We start from the raw sequence: 26,709 nt of genomic DNA, 5'->3' as shown, positions 1-26,709 counted from the left end.
TCCATATTTTGAAATGTTTTTAAAACCACTGTAATATAATCTGCAATACAGGAGGATTTTTTTCTTCCCAGCTCACTTCAAGATTTACTAAATATATGTCTGTGATCTTGTGGGGGGAAAAAAAAAAAGAGACTTGCTGCAGCATCTACAGGATTTAGCTTTAATTTAAGTGTTCAAAAAAGGCAGCATATTGCTTTTCTTTCAGAGTGACAATCAGCCATTATCATAAGAAGAAAATGAAGAAGAGCACAGGACAGAATCTTCCATTTCATAAAGCCACTGTGCATTTCTCTCTCTGCATATCACTCAATAACTTAAGTCATAAAAAAATTAAATGCATAAACCACATTGTTATCAATTATATATACATATTTTTTAAACTAACATAAGTAGGAATAAATCTATTTAGATTATTAGATTGCATATACTAAGGGCTTGGAATCTGTTCAGTAACAACAGAATAAATAAAAAACTGTTTTACAGCTATAAAAGTATGGATGTTGCTTCAAACTTCTGTTAATTTGATGTCTCTTAGCAGTATATTAATAAGTATAGAACACTGCTGTGTATAACTTTTCTCACAGCTGAAGACAGGTTAGTAAAATACTTTAACACTGGTACTCCTGCTTCAAATATCTAATGCATCTTTCAATAACGCTGTTCCAGCATACGTCATTATTACCCAAAATTGGACAGTTACTACTAAGGCCAGTTTATCCCAAATATATTTCTTTAATAATGTTTTTATTGCATTAACCTACTAACCACCTGAACAATTGAAGTTTAGTCCCTATAAAACAAAATCACCTCGACAAGGATTATTCCTTTAGAAAGCAAAAATGGCCAGCGAACACATGATACCAGGTAAGATTTTAGGAAAGAGTAAAACCATTGTTTAGTGCTTTTTATGGGTGATTGGAGTTCAGTAAAACACACATACACATCAATATCAAACAGACTTTGAAACAAAACCTGCACTTCTCAGTTTCAGTAATTGTCTTAAAATGAAATTCTCCTTACAATGACAAACAAGCAGGAGGTGCCTTAATGCTGTCTGAAGGTGGCATCAATAAGCATATACAGACCCCAACAGTAAAACCATCTGTCATACTGCACAAAAACTCACCACCTAACAACATGCACCACTTTCTTCAATGATCACCAATGTTTCAACATTCAGAACATTCTAATACTCAGAAGTTCTTATTTGTATCTTTAACCATCTAATGATCAATGAAGTCTGCCCAAGTGGTTTAATGACGGGTTGCACCCCAGGAAGGAGATAAAGATGAACTAACACCATAGCCTGAAGAACCTGGCTATCTACCAAACTGTGAAGTTAAGATTCAATTCAAGATGGTCTATGAGGGATACAGGATGTGCATGTTTAGGGGATGAACCAACCAGCAAGTGCTCTGAACTGCAAAAAGGCTGAATGTTGAATCCAAAAGGCATAACAGATGATTTTCAAAACCACCTGCTCTACCTTTCATGCTGCGTGACACACAGATTGTCTCTGTTCTTTCCCTGTAAGCAGCTGGATGATGAAGTCCCTTGTACTTCAGCTCCCTAATAACAAAGTTGAGCATGACTAGAAAACTCAACTGCAAGGTACCACCCGATGATTTATGTTAAATCATATGCAACTTCAGAACTTTCTTTCTGTCCTTGTAATTTTTTTTCCATTTTTATTAAATAGGTATAAGGATAGCAGTTGAAGGCCCACTAGGCTTTGGATCAGTAATTTCATTTTGATCTCCCTCAAACACAAGTAACACAAAAACAAGGTTTACTTTGTCAAATGTCTTTTCACTAAGTGGGATTAGTGAAAGAATGAAATATGGGAAAATGCAAGCAAAATTGTAAACATTCTGTAAAAAATGAATACCTGACAACTCATTCAATGACTATAATGCATTGGTGCCTCTGTTGTAGAACTGAAATATTGTATTGCCTAAACAAAAACAGAAGATTGAATAAACTTTGCAAGTATTCCTTTCACAAGATTACTCACTTGATTAATGTTCAATAATACAGAGAATTTTGTTTGAAGTCTGTCAAAAATATGTCTAAGAAATTCTCCATACCTGAAATGATTCTGATAAAAGAACAGTGAATAACAACTACTTTGTTGTTTCACTTGAATGTATTCTATTTATCCCGATAACCTCAACACAGGTTCCACCTGAGATATGTAAGTAACCCAACATCACAGAAGATAAGTAACATTTCTCATCTCCAATATGTTAAAAATCAGAGTTACAGTGGAATGAATAGTACATACCTTTCCCTAGCAGATTACTGTACAGATTTGTACCAGATAGAGACTGGTATAAACTAAATAGAAATGGAAATCTGTGTGTGTAAGCACCAGAATACAAGCAGAACAAGGGTTTAAAAAGAATGACCTATATTGATAATGAAGGATGTTATTCCCAGGACACTGCTCCCACAAATAAAATTGAGGAATGTGATGTTTATGTTAAGACCAAAGATCTGTCCAAAGACCAGATTGTTGTTGTCAGTCAAGAGGCACTGGCATCCCATGTCTTGTGTCACACATAAGTGATCATAATCAACCTACTTAGACACAAACACCTTTGCTCTTTTGAGTACATAGCTTTGAAGTGTGAATGCATAAAAACAACTTGCTTAAACGTTTGGTAAATAAGTATCACCTTCCCCCTTCCATAAGATCTTGCACTGAGTTTAATTATACTAGTTTTCCTACATTATTTTGATATATACTTAACAAATACATTGGAAGCTATGTGTGAAAGTCAATGGGTTGCTGCTCTACCCCAAAAGACATCCTAATTGTAGGTCCCTTTTGTAATCAAGCTATGACTAGAGTGAAAAATTGATTAAATCTTGTTTTAATCTGGTTTGGACTCCAACCAATCACTAACTACCTCACAATATGATGTTGAAAAACTCTTAACTCAACCCAACCACTGACATTGCTTTCACATCCATTTCTTACAAAGCTCATCTTCATGTATTTTCTCACAAGTTCTCATCTTCAGTTAAACAGCACTCTCTGCAAATAGTCACCTTCAGGCAAGCATGTTCATGGGTTCAAACATGCTACGGAGATATGAAAAGAATGAAAGTCACTGGTGCTCTTAAATGTTTTAACAGTACAAATTTGCCAGACCTATATATAAAGAAGTAACAGAAGTTATACGGTAAGGTGGGCATTGCTACAAAATCCTAAACTGAGGCTATAGGAAGGTGAAGTTTTCACTTAGACCAAATGAAACCTTTTACATGAATTTTGCTTTGTGACTGACTACTAACATATAAAGTGGGATCTGTCTATATGAAATAAATCTGAATGACATCCCCAAAAAAGTCACCTGTAGGAAGTTCGTTATTAAATTTCCCAGACTGCCTGAAGCCATCGACAGTCATGACAAACATCTTGTGTTCCTTCTTAGAATAATTTTGCTGTCTCCTTTTTGTCTTTTTAAAATTTATTTATTTATATATAGAAGATACCTGGCAGCAACTGTTTCATTTTTGAAGGCAGAATCCACCAAATACAAGTGCAAATGACAGTTAAAGCGGCATTTCTGTCCTCAATGAACAGGTATGCCTTAAAGGTCTTAAAAAATGTAATTTTAATCTTGATTAAGATCAACTCACTTAAAAGTGTCATATGGATTTTATATATACCAAACAATTATATAAGATAATTTTTAATGTTTGAAATAATGTCATGCTAGTGTGACAGAGAAAGAAACAAAGTATTCCTTAACTACATGTAATTTGGAAAGCCAGTCAAACAAAGATATCTCCTCTGTTGGCAACATCTCTTCTCCTGAAATATCAATCTATTCCTTAGCAAGGGAGACAGGCAATATCATGGTAGGTACCATGATAGGCACAATAAGTTAGAGTGCTTCCTAATAGCTTAAGCTTACTTAACAAAGCAACCAAATTTTTAAATAGAAACACTTTAGACATAGGGAGTTTATTCTGGTGTAATTTAGCCCATGCATTTTCTATTTTAGTCTTTCATTATTCAGTTTACTGAATGACGTAGGAACCTAAAGCTGTGAGATTTTAGCACACATCTTTTTCGTGCTCCAGGCCTCTGCCATCTCCAGGTACGCAACAGAAAACTCTGAGCTGTCAGGCACAAGCCTATAGATATTACCTTGGTCTTTTTTTCCCCAGAAAGGCTGTACACTGTCCGAAAGGGTGTACATTAACTGTTCTCACATTCTGACTCAAAAAAGCAGTTAATATTTAGTGTCCATGTGATGCTGGGAAAAGTTAACATCTTCATCTTAGAGACTGGTTATTGAAGCACAAAAAAGCTAAGGGAGCCTGTTCAAGGTCAGAGGGATAGCTGACAGAGCAGGAAACTGAAATTACATCCATTTGCAAACTAGCACCTAGTCCAACAGTGACAAGAAAGACCTTCATGAAGACACAGAAAACCTGGAAATTGGTAGCTTTGAAAAGCAGTCGATTTACACCCTGATCTTCCCAAGGTGCATGCCCACACTGAATATCAGAATAAACATCAATAACCCCAAATATGTTTGTCTGTCTTTAATTAAAATAAATGAATCAAATGTTCTCCTTTTGACTAAGAGGCTCTAGAAAATAGCTCTTACCAGCTCAGATCAACTTTTAAAGTATTATCTTAAAAGAAACCACAAAGAGGAGGTATAAAAAAATCTGCAGAGCAAATGTATACAGACGCATTGTAATAAGATTGTTGTGCTATTAGCTACCCTTGTTAAAATGTTAATGAGTAGCTTGCCATAGGCTTGCTGAATTGCAGTTTATTTCTGAACAGGTCAGCATTTTATGGTTCCTACCCCTCTGACCCTGTCTTAGTGTACTTTGTTCAATAGTTGAAACTCTTTTAATGAATACTACTTCTTTTAAGTGAAATACAATAATCTAGCAAGCTGCAAAAAGACATTTATAAATATCAGAACTGGAAAGAAAATATACATTTTTAGATAGGGTATTAAAATTACATTTTTGGGAGGAATAATTATGGATGTTCTCACGTAGAGAGATACCAAAAATAGCCATCCCAAATGCCTGATCAGTTTTGAGGTTCCAACCATTAATCCTTTGGTAGAATTCCCTCTACGACAGTGTTTAGGAGGAGGTCTTATTCTGCAACCCACTGATATAAACAAGATATTCCAGTGCCCCTGCTCTCCACCCTCCCACAGAATTCTAACAGTAACTTCCAAATGTGGCCTTGAATGTTATTGAGATACACAGTAAGAGGTGCATCCTAATAACAAAATTATGATAATACAATTTGATTATAGTGGGGAGAAATAAGAAAAAGAATACTGAAACTCAATTACCTGGGCAGCTTTAACTGGGAGCTATTGTGACTTGGAGGCATATGCTCCTAAATCATATTCAAAATAAAAAAAATAAAAACCACATTGTTAAACTAACCAAGATTTCTTAAAGTATTTTACTCACAGATAATTTCTTTTCTTAAAAGTCCATTCCTATTGTCATCTATTTCTGTTGGAGTGTTTCACAATGTACTGCATCCTCGGAAGATCGCTTGCATTAGATCTGTACCTCAGCTCAGCCTGAGAACTCAGTGCAGGAGCCCAAAACATCTTTCATAAGAGAAAGACTTCTAAAATGCAAAGTGTATACATTAGCAACATACATCTCAACATTTTTTTTTCAATTATGCACAGAAAAAAAAAGGAAAAAACTATTTTTTGTGGATCTCATTCAAACAAGTCTGTATTTGGTTTTGAATTCTTCTATTAGAACAAAACTTAAAAAAATTTTCATCATAAATAACTTCCCGTCACCCACAAGATCTTACAGGCTCACTCACTCTTACGCATGTGCATATATATATATATGTGTGTGTATATGTATACGTACAGAAGGAGGATGTTAACCTTTTTTCTTCTTCTTTTCCATATTCTAGTCTTCAAAATTTTCTTTTGTTCTCAATGCAAATGGTCATTGGTTCATCTTCTCTCACCCAGGACAGTTATGTCACATCACTTGACTAATATGCATGCATTTGCCACTAAAAGACATTTTAACTGAGAGCTGTCACATCCGTCATCTCCACTCGGGCTGGTTAAAATTTTTATCTGCCTTCTTGAATTAATTTCAGCTTGCCTGAGCCCAGCAGGGGACTTTAGAGTGGTTTAGTTAAATTCTTCATTTTGAAAAAGCATTTAGAGTCCTTCTATTTAGATTTTTCTCTTGCATCTAATTTTTGTTTCACATTACTGAAACAATGAGGTAATTATACATTCAGTGAAGGGGGGGGAAGAGGAAAAAAAAGCAGACAGATGAAAGAGAAAAGAAATTATCCAATTTTGACATTTTCCTGGGAAAGCACTTTCCCTTTGCTTTCCTGCTTTTTATATGGTTCCCTGTTATTTCACAAATTATCTATAACCATAATTAGAAGAGATTAAGCTAAAAAGAAAATATGCAGAATGTAAAGTAAAAGAGAAAAAAGAACATTACTCGACAGTCGAAACAAGATGAAAAGGGAAGGAAGAAGCTGGAAATGGAAGAGTCTGTCACCAAAATATTTTATTCAGATCATGCGTGTGACAAAGCTGAATGTAACCAAGCCAATAATCTATCCTTCATAAAGCACTGCTTCAACAGTTTGCTTTTTAGGCAGCACACTCATATATTGGTAGTTGACAAAGTTCAAGCTGTGAATTGGATGGGAGGGATGTTAGAGGCTGAGTAATGGTAGTAAGAGACCTAAATCTACTGAAAGATGTATAAAACCATGGAGACCTGTGAGAATATACACTCTGTGACCAGTACTGGACTCCTGATAAGTTTACTGCCTTACACCAGAGGCCATCAAAGCATCTCTATATATTCTGAACATGTTAATATATGATAGAAAAGCTCACCAAGAACAGGAAAAGAAATCTACAAAACCACTACAGCTAACCTATACTAAATACTACTATCTATCTGTACAGAAGATATCATAAGATCTGTAAAATTCAAAGGGCTTCCAAGCACTACATTTGCATGTTTGGTTACTTAACGATCTTAAGTTCTTGATATAACAAAGTCACAGATACGCTGTAGCTAAACAGGCAAAATCCATCCAAAAAAATAAATAAATAAAAATGAAGAGGTGATTGTTTAAATAAGTTTTCAAAATGAGATTGATAAACCAAATTCCAGTGCCAAAGAAAGTAGATGTCTTTAATATAATTCACAAAGCTTGAAGGAAAACCCAAATACATCCAGTAAATTAAAAAATTAAGCCCTACAGAACAGCCCAAAGGGAGTGTTTTTACTGCTTTACTTACAAGAAAACTGCATTTGAATAATACAACCATTACTGTTAATAACATAAAATAGATTGTGTTGTTTTTATAGTTCTTTATTTCTATTACATATTTAAGTAACAATAAAAACACAACACTACAGAAGCTAAAGTCCTAGCTAATTGTATATACCACTGATGAGTTGCATTTACACCCCAGCAAGACTACCCAGATGCATCAGGTTTCGTGCCTCTTGTGTATCTAAGCAATGCTTCTTGACATCCAGAAACATAGCTGAATGTTAACTTTGAGAAGAAAATTACCAGGTAAAGGTATTTACATTTCATTAGATTTGAAATAGGAAAGGAATTAGATTTATATAAATTGGTGAAATATGCTTTAAATATCCTGCCAAAAACAAAACATGAACTTTAACAAAAACAAACAAACAAACGCTTTATCTAAGTGACTACATTTGGTTTTAAAATAACAAAAATAAAAAAGAAAAGAAAATAGGTGGAGGAAAGTTTGTGGTGGTGTTGGTGGTTGTTTTGTTTTTAAATAAACCACTACAGTATCCAACTGTATTTTCATAACCTGAAGTCTGATTTTGTCTTTGAAGCTGTAATTGCAGTACCTTTCGGAATTGTATCCCTAAAGCAGGGGAAGAGATGGGACAGGGACACAGTGCCACTTCTCCCACTCTGAAGCCCACAGAGTGTGTGAACACTGGTCAGACTAATGGAGGCTCCTGCTTATCTTCATAGGTAGCCTGGCTGCAGCACTTCCCACAGTCTGTGCCACGCAGGTGATAACCACAATACGGTGCCACAGAAAACATGCACACAGCCCTCTGAGGCACATTTCCTACGTTTCTAAAGGTTGTAAAGACAGCACAAGTCAGCCCTGGACATTTTAAACTTGACAGGATTTACATGCTGTATGAACTCCCAAAGGGAAGTAACTGGTTTTATATGCAGCGGTCCCACTGGGAAGGGGACACAATGTGGATGAATTCCCACTGTTACCATTGAATTCAAAGGGAGTTCTGTGCTTGTGCTTTTGAGTTAATTGTCTTCAGACTCCGCAAGTATAGAGTCAATCTGATCCAAACCCCTGTTAAAGAAAAAACATCTACTGAAAAAGACAACTGCATCACAGCAAATGAGTTAGCATGAGGACCCACGCCCTCCCCCCACCCAAAAAAAAAGCGTGTTAAGTAATGACTGAAAAAAATCAATGTTTTTGGGCTCAAGGATGACAGGTAAACATAAATTAAATATTTTTAAGCTCAGAGGCCTTAAAATTTACCAGTCTAACCATCTGGCAACTTTATAATTATTATTATAAATTCTTATTTAAAGGGCAGTAAAAATTTGTTGCTGACATGAAATTAGTCATGCAAGGACCTGCAGAGATGTACTACTGCCTTCTGCCCAAGCACCAAAACTCTGTATGCAAAGTTTGAAAGTGTTCATTTGTTCAGTCTGTGTGGGGTACAGAAAGACAACAGCTCTAAGATTTTGTTGGGCAACACAAGTAAGAGGCGGAGTCTTTCCGGAATTCATTACCCATATTCAATTGCAAATGCAATTCTCTTTACTGCAGAACTGACCACTTCTTTTCTAACATAGCTGACTGTGCAAAATAGACCACAGGAATGTGTCCTGCTCTTTCTTTTTATCTCCCCTTTTGTCAGATAACAGCTGTATAAGACAAAGGACTGGAGGTGAAATACTGGAATAAGCTTATTAGAAGCACTGGCTCATTCACACTAGGAAAAAAAAAAAGCACAGGAACTTCTTTGACTTAATAGTGAATTATATAAAATAAATCCACTTTAACATTCAAAAGCACTTACTGAAATCACAACTTATAGCATGAAAATTTTACCTTATGAAAAGTTTTCGTCACAAATGCTTCAAGTAACAATACGAACTTATTAGCAGGAATTTGTTTCAGAAATCACATTTAAGACCATTCTCTACGTAAATGAAGTAAACATTCCTGCATTATAGGAAAAGAAAACATTCTGTCATCCTAAATTTGGGTTGGTTCTCATCAAGATATAAAGATACCACTTAAAGGTGGAGGAAAAAGGAGTCATTGGTATAGCACTTGTAATTACATATATGCATTTGGGAGAAAAGTTCATTGACAAAGCACGTAAGATTTATTAACACTAAGAATTTAGTAACTCTGAGTCCCACACATTCTTCTGTAGCTCTCTGTGTCCATGGGTCTTCTGAGTAAGAACAAAATTGCAAAAATATCTTCAGATCACAAAACCTGCTTTCAAAGGAGAATTAATCATAGGGCCTATGTTCTCAAAGCTATTTAGATGCTTATCTCCCTGTGGAGGAAAACACATTAATGACCTAAGCTACCTCTATATGCATAGGAAGAGCATGATATGGGAACTAAAATTATTCAGGCATTTCCTCTATTATAGAAAAGATCTATCCCCTGTACAGGGCTATACATTACCTTAGTTCAGGCTTAATTCAGTTATTAAAGGGCCTTATTTAATGACATTTAGGTATTTAACTCTAGAACTGCAATTGTGTTGCTATCACTTGCAGAGAATATTACCTTCAACTCAATAAGGATACTAAATAAGTATCCTAAGTAGCTAAATTAGAGAGCATCTATATACAATGCCTTGAGGCAAAGAATGTTTTTTAAAGCACAGACCTAAGCAAAAAGGTAAGAAATGTGTGCAAGAAGCACCAAAAAAGGTGGGGCCTGAGAGATGGTATCTTATACCGGTCCATAGGGGAGTGCAGTCAATTCTCTGGGCAGGTATGTATGAGAGAACAAGAACGTGGCCCAGCACCCACTGTCAGGGTGTTGTATTGGAATAAGCTTTTCTTGTACTTTTTTCAAAATACTGGAAGTACAAGCACGTGGAGTCTGTTTTCTTGTGCTTCTGCTCCACAGATTCATAGATATTTCTCATGCGGAACCTTATATAACAAAAAGTAAAAAAAAAAAACATAATTAAAAAAATTGAACAAGGTTAAATGTGACTCCTACTCACGGTAGTGAAAAATCAAGAGGACTTGCAGCTGTAACAATTGTAAACGTATCCCAGCAAGACCAAGAGGACTGGTTATATTAGTTAGCAGAAAACGGGCTACATTCTGTCATCCTTACTTATGCTGAAGAGCACTTTTATCAACTCATATCACGAGCAAGGGACTGCTCAAGAAAGGTACAGAATCTCTAATCATCCCCACATTATGTAATCCTTTCCTATCTGAGATCAGAGCTAAGAATAAAAGCAAAGAGAAAAATCTGATGCCTTTCTTTCCTCAGACAGTTTATTAACTGCTGTGCCCTGGTCAACTGTCCACATCTGCCAAAACTCCCAATTTTATAGTATGCTGGTGGACTCTGCCAATGTTTCCCTTGCCTCCACAGCATCATTGGGCCTTGGCTCCTCTGAGCACTGTAATGAAAAGCGCCTGACTTCCCTCCCCCTTTACCTTCCTTCCCTGTCAGCTGTTTGGATTCAAACATGCACAGCTCATGCATAAGCAAACAGGTGCAAGGGACGGGGCTGCCAAACCCCAAGCAAGCACGAGGTACACATGTAGCTTGGCGATTGTGGCATGCTACTGATAGAAGGCGACAAGGCCAGACAATAGGTAGGGTCAGTAGGTGGATCTGATTTTCCTGGCTCTCTACAGAACAGCAGCATGGGAGTTTGCCCGTGGGGGACAAATGCTGCCTTTCCACATAAAACATTAAAGCACCGGGGCTAGCAAACCAACAAACAACTGGAATGTGGGCTCTGCTCCTTATCACCAAAACTGCTAATGCAAAGTGGTACGTATTCACCCACAAGCATCGTTGTCTGCTTGTGAAGAGATGATTAATGGTGCAAACTTTGTAATAAAACAAATAGCTCTGCGTGTATTATGAGTTTTCCATATAAAATGTGATCCTCCAGTACCAGAACATACAAATGGAGTCTTCCATGAGAAAGTAATTCCAATTAGTCTTATATCTTACTACTACATGCTCATACTCACTGTAAAAGCTTTTTTCTTTTCTTTTTTTTTTTTTTTCCCCCTTTCTCTCTTCCTGTTAGACTCGGAGTTAGGAGATTTCAAAAACACTTCTCAACAAACATTCCAAGTTCTACCTTAGAAGTCTTGATTATGTTTAGATGCTGTAGTGGGCCAGCATTATCTCCATCTCCATCTATAAGAGCTGTTATGCAGTAAGACAGCAACTTTATTTAGATTTAAGAAAAAAAAGAAAAAAAAATAATTGTATGGTAACAAGGAAAATTAGCTGAAATGCCTAAACTAAAGTCACTACAGAAACTGCAAGCTCACCAGCTCCAGTACAACAGCATCAATTTACAGTAGTGAGTACTGCCTTTTCTTGCACACCTGCTAGTTCTTCTGCTTATTATGGTTTTTTTTAGCCACATATTCTGAAAGTGACAGCCATTTTTAACTCACTGCTCTGAATTACTACTAAAAAGTTACTAAACTCTACATGATATCATACAACATATTCTGTTTATATTTTGAAATTACTGATTACCTGATTATTGATTCAGTAACTGTAAAGACCAGGCCTCATTTTAAAACATTCAAAGCTTTAAAATAGCAACAAATATGCAATGTGGCATGCCAAAACAAACAAACAAACAAACAAAACTTTTGGGACATACCATGACACAAGAGCACCCAGATTGCTGCATGCTCAGAACTGACCGGTGAATTTAGTGGCAAAGAAGAACTTCTGAAAATCAAGTAGATTGATTGCTTAAATGTAAATAAAGATCTTGATATATAAGCGATGAACCTTAGTCAACAATTCTGCTTTTAGGAGGAGTAACATTTCTTCACTCGTTCAACAATACACACCTCACCTGCAACTTGAGCCCTAAACATGACTTGAAGTGTCACCACAACACTATTAAAACACCTGCCCAGTGGGGTTGCTGCTGCTTCTAGGAGCATTTGTAGCCCTGTCTCTCTCATGTGCAGAGTTTGCCTCCATCTCTCAGCTGAATTCCTGAGCGCAAGCAAGTCAAATTCTCACTGATTCATGGGCATTTGTCCTGGCAAGGTACAGAAAGAGTGGAAAAGACTCCCTTTTGAGCCTCTCTACTTCTACTAGACTAAAATCTGGCCTTTCACTTTAAAAACTTTTCTGCCAAATTGAAGTTTTCTGATTATGAAAGCAGAGAGTATTTCATTTTCTATCTACTTTTAAGTATCTTCATTAGGCAGATTATTAATATATAAATGACAACTATGTGTGGTAACCTCTGACAGTTCATTACAATGATCCATTTTCTAAGCCTTTCAAGACAGACTAAGGTAAAACAATCTACCAGAGAAGTAGATTACCACAGCTCATTTTTATCAGCATGCTCTATAATAAACTAAGGCATTAATAAATAAATCCATCCCTCTTTCTCAAATATCACTAGTATGTGGGGAGGTCTGATTTAAATGTGTTTGTTATCAAATTTAAATGTGTTTGTTATCAAACTACAAAATCACTTTTTATTCTCCATGGGGTTAAGTTTATAAACCTAAATAAAACTACAAATCTCTGTTTACAACTTCAGTAACCTCTATTGTACTCGCATGGCTACCCCGAGCCCTACTTATATTCATAACTTTTCTCTCCCTTCAGCTCCATTTTATCTCAAAAGCTAAAGCAAGTGTCCATTTGAATTCTTCACTACACACTTTGGAGACCAAATAGAGATGGCTTACATGGCTTTAAAACCAGGCTATTCACTTAGTTTTACTGCAGTCAAAATATTTTTCCCTTCAGTTCAGTGATCTCAGATTTCATGCAGCAGAGAGATCATTTGCCACCATGAGGTAAAAAGTAACTTCAACCTCTTTTTTGTAACAATGCAAAAACTGGTTCTAAATAGTAAAAACAGGCCTTAAACCGTGTTTATGTAAAACCTAAAGATCAATGTAAGACTTGATATACAGGTTTCCATTGCTTTCTTCCCCTGCCTTACATTGTCAATTTTTCTCCACAAATAAGTAGAAATAGTAATGCAGATATCTAAAGGCATCTGAAATATTCCCCCAATATTATCCAGTAATAGAAGTAATCTATCAATCCAGGAAGCATCTGATGATTCCTCTGGAAAATTGCCAAGTTAACCAAACTACCAATTTTTATTGAAATTAACTTTTTACATGAATTTTTAACTTTTTTTTCTTTTATAAAGTTTTCCTCTTCCAGTGCATCCCTTCATTACCTCTAAACAAGCACATAGAACAAATTCTGTAACTCAACTTCATGATTGTCTTATTTTCAATGGGAAAAAATAAGATGCATGTAGACTCAGATTGACTGATTTTAGTTTTGATTTGTGATCTACTTAATCAGACACTGGATAAAGCTCTTTTTTAATAACTTAATTAGAGCAAAAAGCCATGAGAAGCAGCAAGTAAGACCCAGTAGTTCAATGAGGGCAATAAATGCACGACCACCATCACACGAAGGGACAGCATCATTCAGATGTGTACTGCTCAATAGGCTCTGCTCACTATCTTCTGAAACTTTCTAGTACAATTTTTTTTGTGTAATCAGCACACACTGAATTTGGAGGATAGGGAAAATATGGCACCAGTGGCACTACTCACGGGATTTTACCCAAGGATGTAGCAGAAATGAATAATCATTCAGTAAGCCTGCTTGCCCTGCCTCTAATTTATCATGGCTTCCATCTCACGCCTGCCAGCAGAACTGAATTCATATGTTATTGTCCCAAACCTGTCACTTTCTGGACTGCTTTTTAATCTTCCTCCTAGAATTACATTCAGAAAGGTCACTGCTATCCAATTAGAACCTTATCAAAGATGCACATGCAGCCTGGATTCACGCTTATCAAGAATGGGTCATAAATCCAGAAATTGCACATCACAAAGTACCGTTACTATAATGAATAACTGACATGAAAAAGGTGTCAAAAATACCTGTGTATTGCCAAGCAAGTGTTTGACTATTTCTCTGTATACCAAAGCAGGTGAATGACTAAAAGGGTTATTTATAAATACTGGAATGATGGAAACTGATGACCACCAGTTCTAGTAACACTTTACTTTTTAGACAAAACCTGGTATTATATACATTTCTACAAACAGAGGCTTCCCTGCTCTTCTTCCTTAAGTCCCCAAATCTGCATTTTCAAGATGATTTGTGAGGACTGTTATCATTAATATACCAATGTCTACAGCCCTCCCCCATTTCAGTGCCTCTGAAACTTATTAAGAATGACACATAGAGTCTTTTATCAATTAACTTAATCAAGCTCAAAACTTAAAAGAATTTGCTTTCAATGTTCTCTCTCAGGCACATACATCCATACATATAAGCCATACCGACACACTCACATTTCTAATACTGATCTCCATAAAAGAAGTTCTCATATGTCACTTTGATAGCTTGAAAAATATTGTAGTGTATGATCCAGTTGAAAGAGTAATGATTTAGTAAATAGAGCCTAGAAAGATTAAGACTGAAAGGCATTACATAAAGACTACATTTTGCATTGGTTGCGCTGAGCTCAGCTCCCAGAAGCACACAACAAACATGGCTGTTTGCACAGAAAGGTGCAAAGAAGGGTGCCTTAGTCAAATTCAGATCCCTGCAACAAATTTGCTTCCTGGACATGGCAGTGACATGCTGCAGAGCCATTTCCCCTGCGGATTTTGGGGCAGCTATCCCCTGCTAGGGTAGAGGCTTCGACCCAGAGAGAGCTCCAGCTGGTGAGGACGCAGCCCTCTGAGCCCCAGGCTGCAGCGAGTGCCTGGGACCCCTCTGATGCCAGCAGAGATGTCCCCCGTCCCGCAGGAGCTCTGCTGTCAAATGGCGGGTTTGTGGGGGGAAGTGAGCAGGCTGTGAAGTACTGGAGAAGATAAAAGGGAGATAGACAGGATCTTCTCTAAGACACGACACCCAAGGAGCCTCAGACCCCAGCAGCAGGAGAGAAGCTGGCAGTGCTCATACCCCATGTTAAGGCTGGACCAAATGGCCTCTGCGGTCCTTTCCAACCCTAACCCTTCTGTGATGCTGTGAACAGGATTAGGTATGTGTTCTACTTAACAGCACTCAAGCAATGGCCTCAACAAGAACTTAATTTAACTGGGGCGCTTCCACTCTTCTAGAACACAAAGCAAATGTTCTGAAAGCACAGGTTGAAAGGGCATGTTGAGCAGGCTGAATATGGCTCTTCACTCCTGTAAACCAAGGAATGTTTCACACCACCATATATGTGTGTGTGTGTGTGTATATATATATATATATATATATATACACGTGTGTGTATACGTATATGTTGCTGGCAAAGGCAGTGCACTTGAGCACTGGTCCCTTCCCAATTCCATTTGGTTTTTACTTGCACCTGGTCACAACAAGGTAAAGATGAATCCTGGATTTTTATCTATTTATTTTAGATGTTGACGTTGACGAGTGTGTCAACCGTAGCTTTATTCACTCACATAAGAGGCTGTCAGAATCTACCTTGATTGGAAAGCAATTGACTTTTGCTAATAAATACCAAAACAGGCAAATAAAAGTGACCTGAAGAAGGCAGCTGCTGCTGGTATCAAACTTTATGATGACATAAGTGAACTGCAAAGATTTTAAAACCCTTCAGAGCAATAGGAACGCCCAAGAAAACTTTGTCCTGTGATTGCACTTGGAGACCATCAGCTAGAGATTCTTGTACTTACATTACCAACTTGCTGTGCAGTAAGATTTTAAACTGTTACATGAGTAAGGCCTGCTATAAAGCAAAACAGGAAAAAAAATCAAAAAAAGCACTCTAAAGATTGCACCCAAGTGTTACGAATGAACAATTCAGCCCACAATACCCTGGGTTCCTCACAAGGCAGTGTGACTGACAGTCATCTCTAAAAGCGCCAGTGCCCACAGCATAAGAGTGCAAATGCAAGTTCTCTGGGGCAGGGATAGTCTTTTTGTTGTCTACATTGTTTACAACATTGGGGAGCCATTTCTCTAGACCTTAGTGTAATATAAATCATAGCTAATACTAATAAAATTCAACTTCAAGCAGAGAGTAATGGATATCCTTATTGGTAATCGTAACGGAAAGGTCACAAATTACAGGGCATGGAGCAAGAATTACCTGATCATACCCAGAGATGTCTCCTCTGGGTCAAGGTTAGGGTGCACTAGAAGCACTGCAACATTTATTTTTTTCTGTCAGCAATGTCCTGCTCCTGTGATAAATTAAGGACTCAAGGCTCCAGGTCACTTTTGAACCCTTCATCAGTAATAAATTCTCCTTAATAGTAAGCAGAACTCTGTTAGCAAACATAATGATTTACAGTAATGAGGATGCTTGTACCATTTTTCCAGAATATACTGTCAGTTTATTTTATAATAGCTAGTATTTACAGAGCACTTTACTAACATAAACTAATTAATTATATCCTCAACTGTTTCTATTCAAAATTCTAATGATGTAGTAAGCATCATGAGCAATCATCAAATGTCCACTGAGACTTCTCTGCTTGACTTCCAGCATCAGATGAGCTCACGGAAAGCAGCCAGCAAATGCAACAAAGTCAGAAAGGAGCCCTGGTGATTTTCACTGCATTATGTTCTTCAACCATTCCTTCAGGTCCTTTGTGATTTTATCTCATAAGCATGTGACTTCGTCTAATAGCAGCTTTTTTTTTATTATTATTATTTTTATTTTTTCTCACTACACAGAAGACTGTGTTACCTCTCTGAAATCACCATTCAAGGGCTTGGAACTTAACCACAGTATTTTGTTTAGGACCATCAAGCAGCACATAATTTCTCAAGCTCAATTCACATTGGACTTGAGAAAAAAACTAAGTCAAGGATATGCTAGAGCTCCTGCATTTTGTAGTCTATACTGATTACAATTTTTAGCATTTATATGTGCAATATTGTTCTGTGACATAAATGCAACCTTCTACAAAATCATTTTTTCGTATAATAATGCTAACTGTCGATGCTCATTCGAGTTCGCTACTGGATTTTTGAAGAAAGGAAAAAAAATCCTGGGTTAGTAAACTTCACAAGACCTCCAATATTAAAACAGCAGTAGGTATTAAGAGAACAACTGAAAACCAGTTCTAACAAGACACACTGGAATTTCTGCTCTGACACATAGCTTACATTTTAGCTAATATTTTCAGTGAAAAGTATTTATTTAAATGAGGCATTGGTAATGCAATCATCCCTATACTATCAAGTGCCCTTAATCATTCATCATTACAGAAATTCTAGCAAGTAAATCATATGCTTATTTTCTTTATATCAGAAAATTTTAACCTCCACTTGATGATGAGAAAGAAAGGAATATACTATGTTTCACATGAAGCAAAAACCTGTAATATATAAAAAGCAGATAATATATAAAAGTATATATAAAGCAGGTAATATATAAAAAGCAAATGCTGTCATTGACATCTTTCCTAGATGGACAATAGTTTGACCAAGGGATATTCTGTATCCTCTAAATACTGTCAGAGAGAGAGAGAGAGAGCATGCACAGCCAGGACAGAACAAGAATCTCTTCTTTATTACTCTAACCATGGGTTCCCCCATGGGAACTACGTTCCAACATCTCTAAATTGCATAAGCCAAATCAAGGCTTATGCCTACAGAGGACCTGACCAAGATCCCTTTATAGGCCTTAAAGAGAAAGGAGCTGATCACAGGAAGGCTTTATTTACATAGATAATTTCAAGGTCAAAAGAGTCATTTAAATTTCAAATTTATTTCCAGCAAGCATTCCTACTGAAATAATAAGTATCATCAGTTAAAGCCTTAATAAAGTACGGTGCTGAAAAATTTCCTTTCTTTTTAAATCATGAAACATTTTCATAGCTGAATATTCCACTATCTATTCTACAATACAGGTTTTACATGCATTTAACACAGCCTCAATCTAAACAGCACTGGTATACTTCAACAGACTGTCTTGCTTCTCTCACAGAAAGAGCAGCACTGCATGATCAAAACCAACACGCAACATCCTTCAAGATAAAGTTGTACTACACAGCCAAGATTGCTTAAATATATATATATATAAAAGGTGCAATAACCCAGAATAAAAACTTCAAATATGTTGTTCAGAAAGCTGCTGACTATATCAATCATGTTTCACTATATTATGATCAATAAATTCTCATGGAAAAAAGGTTATGTAGGACATGAAGAATCTGACCACATGACATTTGCATTACAAAATTAGCACTGTACAAATTAAATGTGGCACATGCTAAGTGGATTTGAAACTGGTAATTGATAAATCCAGAAAAAGAGATATCACTGGGGAATCCCTGAAGAAAAAGCGAGTTCCTACTGGAGTCCTGCTGGCATTGGTTCACACCCTCTAAACAATTCAATATCTGTGTCAGTGATCGAGAAGAAAATATAAGGTCACTACTAATCCAATTTTCAGACTATACACATTATGGATAATAAAGTGGTAAGCAATCTATATAAATAAGTATTGCTTGGCAAACTGGGCATAATTCAACGTTCATGGTAAGATTGTATTTCAAAACAAACAAAAAAAAGCCACCATGACAGAATAGAGGACTGTATTCTAGAGGAAAATGGAAATAACTATGGGAACACAAAACACCTGACTTCACAGTGCACCTAAACTTGCTACAATGATCTCCAGATCTGAGAGAATAAAAGTAAAGGTATTTTTCTGTTTTTCCAGTGTACGTCTGCCAATGATTAGACTACTCATGCAATATTTTGCCCCAAATTAGTCTCCGTACTTTTAAAGTACGTTAAAAAAAAATGACATGATAAAAAAAAAAGGGGCATAATAACATGAAGTTCAGAAATCATAACTTAGAATGTGACACTTAAAGTTCAATACAGTAGACCTACCGAAGAGGAGGTGTAGGTAGAAAAATTATACAAGTTGCAGTATTTCAAGGTTTATTTCTTAGTTTCATCCTTCTACAGGATGTTAGCATATCATGGCTGGAAGGTGAGTCTATGGAAGTCCAACCTGCAAACGAAGCTTAAAAAGGCAATAATAGTTACTGAAATGGAGGTAACTTTTTTTTTCCTCCTCACTGAAGCAAGTTTCTCAAACTATTCTGAATTTTGAAACTTGAAAAATTTTCATCTTTATCTTGCTTCCTTCTGAACTGTCTCTGGATCCAAAGTCTGTGGATTTCAGGCACTCCAAAACCATCAGACTGCCATCTAAACAGAGCTCGAAAGCAGTACTTCTTACACAGTATGAGATAGCATCCGGCGATTTGATTCCCATTTTACCACCATTCCACATAGCTACTCAGTGAAAGTAAATGTCAACTGCATGAAACAGCTGCAGTATTTAAGACATATTACATCTCAGAAATACCACATGGTGTGGACAGCAAAACCTTTTTTTTTTTTTTTTTCCTCCTGTGGAATATTCAGTTTGTAAAATTTAAAAAGATATTAACTGAAACCTAACTGTAAAAGAACAACTAGAATTCATGAAGTAGTAAGTTTTACCTTTGAGACATCTCAATATTAAAACAGTTGAGAGGGTAGGTAATTTTCCTTACTTGAAATCTTTTAGGCTTTACATGGGGATTCAATATTTATTCAGAATACCACCAAATGTAATCAAGTCCTAAAACAAACAAAACAACAAATATGTTTCCAGACAAAAATTACTGATCCCCCTATAGAAATTGCAGGTTGGGATATGCAGGAGGTCAAACCGTACATATTGATTTTGAAAACTTTTCCTTCATTTACTCAGATTATGCAGTTCAACACTGCAATGGTCATTTAGCTTCCCCTGCTCAGCAAGAAGGTAATTAAATAGTTTTGAAAATAAAGCTTCTTAAGCAGATGACCAGATGTGGATTTGGCGATACTTCTGGGGAAAAACAAGACAAAACAAACAAACAAACAAAAAAAAAACACAAAAACAACCGCTGTGTTTTACTTTATTTTTACTGCAGTTTCAACAGATGAAAATAAACAGGAATTTACCTTCCCAGAGTTCACCTGCACGTGCTACATGGTCTACAGCTTGAGAGCCTCCAGACATCCAGATATAGGCTGCTATTATGTGATAGTGAAAGAAGAATTCCCAGTAGATATAACACTATTGTTTTACTGTTTGACTGCTGTCATCATAGCCCAAAGAATTAGGCATACAAAAAACCACTTTTATGTGTGTTTATGTGACCATTCCTAAAATTATCTGTAACAGCACTGACATTTACACTATCTCCTTCCCCACCCCCGACCTCCCCAAAATTCATTATGTTAAATTTAAGTCCATTAAGTTTTCCACTGCCAATAAGATCAGGGAAAGCAAACAAATAGGTAACCTTGTCAAGAAATGATTCCACTGGTAACCTCTAGTTGAAGATAAGGTCAATATTGCTTTGCTTCTTAAACATGGCAGCTTGACAGCTCTCCTTCCCGCTTCTCCCATCTGCTTTGATGTTGGCTAACCTCTAAACTATGGCCCGTATGCTGCCACCACACCATTGCCGATTGCCAGTTGCTCTCTTAGTTGCAATTACAAATTACTGTCCCATCATTTCCTGCATTTAAGGCTGTCAGTAGAGTTGTCAGAAGTACGTAATTGCTGTGCGAGACCCTCACAACTGGCTTCTGCTCTGATCTAGGGAACCACTCAATTCCACTCCTGTCAACGTACTGACACTGACTGCAGTTAATGACACCGTGTCATCTCTCTGGCTCGTTTACCTGCCGGCCCTGCAAACAAATGGACACTAGCAGGGAAGATAGGGAAGTGAGCAGCAGATACCATATTTGTCATAATCACTATGATCCACGGTAGAAGAAAATCAATTCCTCTTAATCGAATAGAGTGACTTATTAAGGGTTGTAAGTCCTGGCTGGAGAGCTGTACTGATTTGATTACACTGGGAGAGAAATTAGCAATGAGTTCTTCAACTATCTTTCCTCTTGTCTCCTGGCTCAGAGTTGCTATTAAATGATTATCTTCTAAGAGCCTCAGTAAGCAAGCAATGCTTTGATCAGGGAGAGTAGTAGGAAAAATGGTACTGAAAAGGCTTCTCAAGTGTTGACAGAGAGAGACGAGAACAAGCCCAATATGCCCCTTGCAGCAGTTTGGATCCTGAACTGAACCAGCACAGCAGTGGCATGCACCTGCGACAAACACTTGAGCCCTTCCCTGCAGGTTCTTCAATTCTCTTCAGTGCAGCACCACCTCGGCCACTTCGCTGACTGACAAGGTATGGCATACTGCAACTACAAATTAAAATTGACCCCAAATTAAAATTGTCCCATCTGCAACAAATATTTCTTTGTTAGCAAAGTTTTCCAAGTTCTGGGATCATCCATGTCAGTGAATCAGAAATAAGCCCTTAAAAATGGTACTTAAGAGATTAGGAAGCAATGAGGTAGAGAAGAGAGAACAGATATGCAAAATACACATTTGAGTACCAGCAAAACAGAGCTTCTCTTCCCAGCTAAAATAGCACATGGTTATTTTGCATTTTGAATAGACCACTGGCTTCCAAGCATTAGATTCAGAATTAGATTTAACCAGTCCTAATGGGGAATCTGGAGACAGTTTTTTTGTTTATTTAAACTGGGGAAAAATGTGTGCAGCAAAGCTGCTTACCCTGACCTTTCGAAGGGAGAGTTACTGGAACTAATGGCAGTTGTGCACCAGCACACCTTGTAGGATCACCTGGACTGCTACAGCTGTGGTGAAGCTGCACCACATCTTTTATTAGCAGCAGCAGGCCAGGCTGTCAGAGATGCACACAGACAAAATTTACATGAAGTAATACAGAGTTCACGCACATCAGCTAACAAGCTGGTTCTCTGATCTCAAAACTATTTCAACAGTCCCTTAAGTTAAATCTTCTTAACATACTAAGATATTGATAATAACAATATTGATTATAAAGAGCTTGGGTATTTATTCCACACATCACAATTCTGTGCTTCAATTCAAAGGGGAGAAGCCTTGGAAAACACCAAATTTCATTACTAAAGTCCTTAATACAGTCTGTTTGGAGTTATAAGTTTTGCGCAAGGGTCACATTCAAGCTAAATAAAAATTAAGAGATGACAAGCTCTGTGTCTTGTTTTGCTCCCATAACAAAATTGTTTGTGGTTAATATTAGTATTTCTACACTGTAGTAAATCAGTTCTAACATTTACCACAAGGCTGTACCAGTAGCTTTAATCACACTGATTTTGCTACTTATGATTAAAAACATATGTAAAAACAAGGATGCTCAGATTAAAAATAGAAGTTCTGCCAGTTTCCAAATCGTGCTTATGCTGCTCCCCTAGAAACCACATAGACACAGCAGTAATATCCATGCAATGAATTACACTTAGCATGCACCTTTGACCACCTCAACTGTTCTCTGCATGCTAATCTATCACTTTGGGAATTACTCAACCATTCCAGACCCCTGAGCTTCAAATGAACACTATTAGAAGCTACTGAAGCTACAATTGCAGGGAAGATCCTGTTCACTTGGGCTTGAACATTCATTACACTGATGAAATCTTTAGGGTACCTTGCTGCTTAGATCTTGGAAGCTGGTAATCCACACTTGTAAACAGCAATTTGTTAGGTGGATTTTGATGGCAAAGTGAAAGGGAAGTTTCCAGTACATAGGTGCCTGGTGCTAAAGAACTAGATACACTAATGGTGTTCCCAAATCCTTCCAGAGATTAGGATTAGGATTAGGATTCTGGAGTTCTGGAGTTCCTTCCTCCTGACATCATCAGGAGGTATTCAGAGCATTTTACTACATTTAAAAAGCTGATTTTTAGAGAGGGGTGAGGTTCTAACTCTGTTTCTTTGCTTTTCTTTCCCCATCACAGCACTCACAAGAAGTCATCCTGAAGGCAGTCAAACATGGCCTCTTCATATGAAGTGATAACAGTTTGGTAAGGTGCAGAAAGCATCCTTACAATATTAAAAAAAAAAAAAAGGAGTAAGCAATCTTAAAAGGACACTAATAATCTGAAATATAATGAATATATATGTACTATACACAAAAATATATAGATGTTTTACAAAAACTGTGTTAATACAGACACACACTTTACAATTCTTCCTGTTCGGTATTTCATTAAACCATAGAATGGGTCGTGTTGGAAGGGACCTTAAAGACCATCTGGTTCCAACCCCCCTGCCTAGATGGGGGTCCTACTATTTTAATTCACTTATTAGTCAATACTAACAGGAAATTAGCCAGTATTGTAAATTGCCAAAGAAATTGCCCTACTCTACGTTAACAGAGAATTTAATAATCAATTCACTGATCAGATCTACAGTTCATCCTCTGTCAGGTAAATTAGTATCTCTTTCCTCCCTGTATAGCATTAGACAAATAATTTTTTAAATGAATGCCAGTAAGTAAAGCATACTAATTTAAAAGGTTAGAGCCATAAGAAACATTTAACTCTCAATACATGAGTAGCTGTGTCAAAATTGTGTCCTTTGACAGCTACTGTGTCTATTTTGATAGCTTTGAATATAATGTAAATTCCCATATTACAGCAGAAGATCTGTATTAATCAGAAGGGCTAAGACCAGCATTTGCCAATAAGCCTGAACTTGGATCACTTCAGTGCTTTATCATGCCAAAGCACTGAGGTATACTGAAGTTAAGGGACCGACTAGGAATGGCTTTACAATTCACAGTGCCAAAGTATTACTGCAAACATTGATATATTTTATTCCTGATGAAACAGAACTATTTTTTGCTATCTTAATCCTGAATACAATAAGTAGGTCAACAAGCATATCAAATATGTAATTGAATTGATTTTAACTTGTAGAATGATTCGACAGGCATCACCACAAGAATACATTACACCTTAAGGAAAATATGAAAACAATGTCCATTTTATGTATTAAGCCTAGGGACACATACCAGACAATGGCTAGCTTCCTTCTGTTTCTAGAACCAATCAAACTGTTATTTAGTTCTAACAAAGCTAAGCTCCTCTAATTACAAATTATATCCATGCATTTGAATGAAATATTTCATCTTTTTATTAAAAAAATATTTTTAAAAATATTGTTCAAGGGTATATTCATACGGGCAGTATCTTTTTATAAAGTTTATCAAATCCAAAAGAATAATGACTTCCATCATTAACAGAATTAAGACTATTTCTCCTAACATGAAGGATTAAATACAACACGAATGGAAAACTTCATTTTATAATGAAAAGAATGTTTTAGTAGAGTATCTTCTAATTTTAATTTAAATTTGTAAATTAACTTACAAATTAAAACTTAGGTAAAGAAAGACCCGCTAGTCACTTTAGCACTTTGTTTGGGCCAACCTATTTGAGGCAGCTGCAAACGCACGTCTAATGGCCATATATTTTCTTTTAAATCAGCTTCCAAATGCATCTCAGAGAATGGGCTATGACAATGGTTTAAAGCTTTTTTCCCCTCCGCAGTTACAAGTCATCACAATGCTGACTCTAATCAGGTTACTCTGCATCTGTCTGTCACAAATAACCTAGTAACAACTAAATGGATTGCCATAAATCTTTCAATTAGAATTTATAACTTTATTAGCACAATATTTTTGAACTGATTGCATTACTTTGAAGAGCAGCTTTCATTTATTTTGTCATTTGGGGGTCAAATGTGTACAACGGCTGGAAGCTGCATACACAATAGGAAGCCTTACTTCAACTTCACAGTGGTCTCCAGAATTTCTCTTTTTAATAGACTATTGCCTTTTTTTTTTTTAAAACCCAATCCTTTGCTTACTCTGCTTCAGTTGAATGATGATATGCCACTTGGCTAAATGTCACCAAGTTTCCTCACGATACACAAGGGTCATACTGCCACTTTTTTTATGGCCCTGATAAGGCTTCATAAAAGAGTAATTTGCCAGTGGGTAAGCTTTCAAAGGCTTTTATTTCTGTTTTTTGTTGTTGTACTTTGGTTTGAAATGCTGAAATCCACACCAAGGATCAAATCTCTATATAGGGGATGAGTATCAAGTGACATTCAATAGTAATAACCAATGTGGCTTTAGATATCTCCATCTTATTTCATCAGTTAGGAGAAAACCAAATAGCATTTGTTTCCTAAAAATTCTGAAATACTTGTTTCATTAATATATAAATACTGTGCATTTTGTTTGCTGAACTATAATGCTTCCAAACCACACACTAAGGTTAAGAGAAGATAACCTGAGCAGGTGATTTAGATTAATATTCTTCACTATTTTAAATTAATATACTGGAATACAAATAGAAACACATTTATGTTGAATACATATATTCACATACACTCACCCTCAAAGATCAAAGTGCAGTTCAAGTTGCATTTTTGTTTTAACTTATACTAACTTTCAACTAACTTTTACAAATTTTAGACGTAATGGATAAAATGTGAAAAAAAAATCAGTAATAACAGCTATTTTAGGGAAGCTAAAGCCACTTTCTTACTTGAAGAATGAAAAAGATCAAGAGTTCAAGCAAAAATGGGAACTTTCATGAACGGAAGGCTCAGAAATACCTATGTGTTCCTTTGCAATCTGCTTATTAGATGAGACTTTCCCAAGTTCTGTAAGGCTGTTTACACACACTGGATTCTCTGGTATGACCTGTGGATAACTTATCAGCACTCCATGGCTCTGTGCGTGTAAAAGTCAGCAGAGGTACAAACGACAGAGTTCTCTACTGTTTGCACTTACAGAGGTAGGTGAAAGGTGCAAGTACAGAGAGACTGTGGTCTAATAATGTCTTTAAGCTAAGACTTCCAAATGACAAGAGAGAAAAAAAAATAATTAGCCTGCTATCTAGAAAGCTAAGTCATCAGTTAAGGTTTTAGATCTTGATTTGATTTACAAATACAGTAAACTTTGCTCAAAAAGATGAAGTTTTCTAAGTATTTCTAAGTGAAATACTGTTGAAAGGAACTAGCTGAACTAATTGTATAATTGTACTAATGACATGGTCTCACCAGTCGATGACGATCTATTTATTTCCTGTAAGATCTTCTATCTTCTAGTACCTGTTGCAAAGCCCCTTTCAAAAGAACGAAAATTTGATTAATTGTCCTCTGGCCTAGACCGCTGGTCTGAGAATTTGACATAAAAAGTCAGAGCTGTGGTAGAATCAGTGATCTGTTCAAACTTCACTGCTCCCCTTCAGTCTTTGATACATTAAATAATCCTAACACCAAGCCACTCTTCTTCCATTCCCTGGACAGGCCAAAAGTCAAGCGAAAGTCATGGAAGAAAAAAAAAGTTAAAAAGTTGGTCTGAAAGACCCAAGCTCTACGTTTGCCACTGCTTCATTAGCCAGTACCACTTAACTCACAAGCTAGCCCTGACGTTGTTCTGTGTCAGCATAATATTGCTGATGCTGCCTCCTGTACTCGAGATAAGAACTGGAA

General features: G+C 36.6%; 1 protein-coding gene across 31 annotated transcripts in view; it reads right to left on the bottom strand.

Moving 5' to 3' along the window:
- Window positions 1–26,709, bottom strand: part of ROBO2 (roundabout guidance receptor 2) — a 931,286-nt gene that overhangs the window by 371,952 nt on the left and 532,625 nt on the right. Inside the window, exon 1 of one of the 31 annotated variants that reach the window (XM_080591510.1) lies at window positions 1–26,709. This exon is cut by the window's left edge and continues 29,828 nt beyond it; it is cut by the window's right edge and continues 3,360 nt beyond it. The exons of the other annotated variants lie outside the window; for them this stretch is intronic. The gene's annotated coding sequence lies outside the window, so the exon portion shown is untranslated. 31 annotated transcript variants of the gene reach the window in all.

Source organism: Anser brachyrhynchus, assembly GCF_964034855.1.
Source record: "Anser brachyrhynchus genome assembly, chromosome: 1".
Taxonomy (NCBI): domain Eukaryota; kingdom Metazoa; phylum Chordata; class Aves; order Anseriformes; family Anatidae; genus Anser; species Anser brachyrhynchus.
The sequence above is the reverse complement of the archived record's forward strand: the minus strand, read 5'-3'. Positions and strand labels throughout refer to the sequence as shown.